This window comes from Meleagris gallopavo, chromosome 4 (genome assembly GCF_000146605.3).
Source record: "Meleagris gallopavo isolate NT-WF06-2002-E0010 breed Aviagen turkey brand Nicholas breeding stock chromosome 4, Turkey_5.1, whole genome shotgun sequence".
Lineage (NCBI taxonomy): Eukaryota > Metazoa > Chordata > Aves > Galliformes > Phasianidae > Meleagris > Meleagris gallopavo.
In genome coordinates this window covers 12,261,160-12,265,909 of record NC_015014.2, presented here as the reverse complement: position 1 = coordinate 12,265,909, position 4,750 = coordinate 12,261,160, and the positions used below count along the sequence as shown (strand labels likewise).

The 4,750-nt window shown below is 36.5% G+C and overlaps 1 protein-coding gene across 1 annotated transcript in view; it reads left to right on the top strand.

The window, feature by feature from the left end:
* Window positions 1–4,750, top strand: part of IQCM (IQ motif containing M) — a 77,145-nt gene that overhangs the window by 45,253 nt on the left and 27,142 nt on the right. The window lies entirely within an intron of this gene.

Here is a 4,750-nt window from a genome sequence, read left to right as displayed (position 1 = left end):
AAAGTCTTTTTTATAAATTCATTTATCTTAGGGACAATGCATAGTATTTATCCCCTCCTTCCCAGTGAACTGGCTTTACTAGTTTACTTGAAACATTTATGCTCTAGCCTTCAAACTCAAAGGGAAATATGTCTTACTGTGTTTCGCTGTGCACCATCAGACATATTTCCTTGTACTATGAGACAGTAATAAGAATTGGTCTGACTAAACATAACTACTTTCAAGTCTGATTCTTGATCAATTCTGGCATGCATCAAATCTCTTCCAGACCTCACTTGGATATTCAGATATCTAAGCACTGTTAATCCAAACAACAATCTGCCCCCAGGACATGTAGATACTGGCCCAAAAGCTTGGCTGATGGTTTTTCCAGTGTACAGCATTTGGCTGTATCTCTGGTCAATGATTCTGAGACCTAATCTTGTGCTTCTATCTACTCTAGCCTTGGTTCTTGATCCTGACTTTTGAATCTTTACCCCTCTGTCTTGCTTGTTGTTGTAGCTATTCTAATTCTGCTCGAGCCTTCTTTGTTTAATGCTCTATTTTGGAGGGTGAATCTCTGGACTGTCAGACCAGTTATGTATTTGCCATCACAGACTCTCAAATTCTGACTTTAGCTTCTATTAGCTTGTCACTGACATGAACTGCTGTGTTGAAAGGGCCAGCTGACAGACTGAACTGTTCCTCCATGCAAACTCACTAAATGTGATCATGTGATCATCATGTGATGGCAAGAAATCTGCAGTAAATGTTCCTGATGCAAAATTGGTGACTTTTGAGACCTGAGCATCTTACTTTAGTCTCTTTCAGCCCAAGGGCATTGAGAATCAGGTAAAGAGATCTGACTTCTGAAAAGACACTCACATGACCTGAAATTTCCCTGATAAACTGAAACAATAACAAAAATGTGTTTTCCATAAATTCCTCTTAAGGCTTTCACAGACTTAACTGAGCACTGGATCATATTAGTCACTAAACATCAACATTAATCTACTGCACTTAAAAGTCCCTAGACTGTTGCTAGCAGTAAAATGATCTGTCTGTTCTGATCTTCCCTTTTTCTCTGCACTGTAGAGTCTTTCAAGGCTTTCAAAAACAATGGATTCTGAAACAGATACTAAAAAAGAGTTAACATTCCTTCTGTCGTTAAGCAACTTCTATTTATGACCGTCACCCATTTCAAAATCTGAATTTCTATGCAAGCAGCCAAGAAAAGGCTGAGTTAAGGTACATTCAATAAGAAGCTGCTGTCTTAAAGAATGGGAAAGTTTAGAGTGTATCCACAAAGTGTTTTTGCCAATATTGTTAAGAATGGCAAAGAGGCTCTGAAATGCTTTACTTAATTGTTCTTTAGAGCTAAATTGTAGCATGATCATTACTTCCAAACTCAGTAGCAGTTGTCCCCCCTGGATCAGATCAGCCAGGGAGTAACTCTCAGTTACTGTTTGTGCTTTGCTCCTCCCTCTATTACAGGGAAGAAGCAATCTGTCACTGTTTTTTCAGCACAGGATTACTTTTCCTTCCTAGCTGGCCCAGATCTGCTGGCTAGTAATACTAGCTCCCACTATTCGTGCTGTGCAAACCATGGGATGCAATGAAGAGGAAAAATCTCTGTGGTGTCAGTGAGAACTAAAATGTTATTCATTGGAACAGAAGAATGTGAGACGATCTTGCAAAAGTTTCTGACTTTGCTTTTTAAAGGACACAGTTGGTTTTCATAGAATCATAGAATCACTCAGGTTGGAAAAGACCTTAAAGATCATTGAATCCAACCATGATTTAACCATACTACCCGAACTAACAACCCTCTGCTAAATCGTTTTCTTTATGATAGTTTCATATTTGCTTATTTGAACTGATACAAGGAAGCAAGCGCTGGATGGGTGCAAAATCATTGATTTCCCTTTGTGAATATTGGTTGGAGTTATATAGTAGTTCAGGAGCCATTAATAAAAAGGGAGAGGAGCATAATTTAGCAGCATATTTTAAAACAAAATAGGTGGTTATTTTATTGGTGTTACCTTTTTTTCTATCAGTAGTGAAAGTTGAGCTCAGCTATAAAATGGTGTTGCATATCTTTATAAGAGAACCCTTAATTATGCCCTCATAATATCTGTAAAAATGTTGGTTTCAGAGAACATATTTTTAAAATGCTGCTATTTAATATTTTCTAAGCTTGTTTTTTTGTTTTTGTTTACTGAAAGAATGCAAACTACAGTTTCACCCCCCCACTAAAAGTGCTTCTTAAACTTAGCGGATTTTGTTGTGAAGAACTAGGAACCGATAGTGATGGAAACTCCTAGGAATATAAAAATAATATATATTTTCTAATAATTTATTTAGTGATTAGTGCCAAATTTCTTCAAACCATATTCAAGCAGTTGTCAAACTAGCTGAATACTTCAGTCTTCAGTAAAAACAGTAAATTATTTCATGAAAAATGTCAAGATTAATTCTAGAATGTTTTTAGCAAATTACATTCATCCAGCTGTCTTGCAAAGTAAAAGGACCAGAGCTTTTTCTGTATCTTCTGGGAACAAAAACTGACTAATTCTGTAAATGTTTGTACAGATTTGGTCATTTCCTCTGAGCCTAACTGCATATTAAATTGTGATCATCATTCCTCTTTCGAAGAAGCTGATATACTATTAAGAAAGCTAGCTAATTAATTCAATTAAAGCTATGAGGCAAGAGCTTTAAGACTATAGCCAGGCATTGATTCTTGTACGTTAACATGTTTGCATGTGTATCAGCAGGCTTATATGAAAATATGAACTGACATTAACTTATCCACTTTAATTACAGATACAGCTATGGTCATGGTACAGAATTGATATGATCCATTTATTCTTTAGCATTTATTATCTTATTAATAAGTATCAGCCTGCCTTTCTTTTTTTTTTGAAATAACAAGAAGAGTAGCAGTCCCTGATATTCTGTGAACTTACAGATAAAGCTCCTTACAGTATTTCCATAACTCTCTTAGAAATCATGTTGTCACCTTGTATGACACAAATACTGTAAGTGCTGCAGTGTGCAAGTGAGGAGAAATCGAAGGGAGTGGAATACAAGTGCTTCTTTCACTGTTCCTTACCACCCTTCTTTAAATAAAGCTCATACGATTGTTAAGTTACAGGGGAAGTAGATTGGATTGATTCAGTGTAAATTGTAGTGTGGCCTGGTTCTTTTCTTCTGCAGGTCCATGGCGACCTGCAGGAACCTAAGGGACTTGAGGATTGGTGTGGAGTTTTTCATCTCTCCTTTTCTCAGCTGAAGTCTGAAATCTTTTGCACAAAGCTCTGAGGCTCTTCTTTCTATTTATTTTCTGCTATAAGTTGTTCCTCATATAACGATGATTGAATGCAGGATATTTCTCTTTCATTGACCTGGATAGTTAAAGGCTGAGTTAAATCAAGGGTCCAGCTTATCTCCGTTAGGCAAAAACAATCCAAGCCAAAGGAACCGATGACAAATATGTGAAAAATCAAACATATTTGATGATAAGGAAATAGTGCCAGAAACTTTGTACTGACTTGATTCATCCTTATTCATGAACAAAGATGAGTCACAGTCGAGCATTGGCTTGAACTTAGTTCAGCTTTTTCATTCTGTTGCCCACTTCTATTTCTGTCAGAAGGAATAATGATTTTCTAGCAGAATACAAGGAAGGCAAGTTGGAAGGCTTTTGTCTGTATACATGTATTTTTTTTTAAAGACAGCTATGCTCAGCAAAGAGAAGTTTAGCTTCAGCAGTTGGTTTCTTTAAGTAGTTGTAAACAGATGATTGTGACAGAAACATGACCTATTTTGTTGGGAAGGATTGGTAACAATACTGATGTTGCCCATTTTAGCATCATTCTTAATGATGAGCAATGTGTTTTAAGTAAACCACTTGAATTATACTTAGAAAATGTAATACTGTGATTGGAATATCTGCAAGACTACCTAACTTTTTTGACTTAATAAGGTAATACTGCAGCCTCTGCAATGGTTCAAAGCTTGATTCAGCTTCTTCCCCGTTTTTTTATTGAGTTCAAATAGTGTGCTTTTTCCAATTCACTGTTCTTATATATGGCTTCATAGTTAGGGTATAACTGATTTGGTAGTGGATAGAAAAAAGATCTTGGAAGCCATATATGTCTAAGTATTTGCCAAACCTGCTTTTCACAGACATATACATATACTAATATTATTACTTATGAATTCTCTGTTGAAAAATAACTTTTACAACAGTCATTTTTCCTCTTTTGGTTTAACAGATGACACTAATAAGAAATCTGTTTTGTGAGTAAAAGACTTGATGCAGTAAAGGCCAGAAGCTGAAAGGCCAAGTGTTGGATTGGTACTGCATTATCTGTGACAGCTGAACAGTTCTGAAAATCTGATCTTTAGAGCTGAAGTACTGCCAAAAGCTGGAGGCCTTAGTATGTGACTTGGGCTCACTTCTAAACAGGATTTGATGCAGAATCACACCAAAGTTTGCTCAGAGTGAAAACATTTGCACCCTTCTTTTCCCTTTAAAGGGACACTGGCTAGTTTTTGTGCTTCAGTAGAAGCATAAGTCTAGCTCCAATTCCCTTTTGTGTGTCACCATTTTAGGTAATTCTGTAGTCAGTCACACCTAGGTAGAATGGCAAGAAAAAATCATTTTTCTTAGGCTGGGAAGGAATTTCCGTCCTCAGTATAAGTGGGTTTTTAAGAAACAATCAAATTCCGGCTGCTTGCTTCAGGCACATCTGCCTTTTTTTTT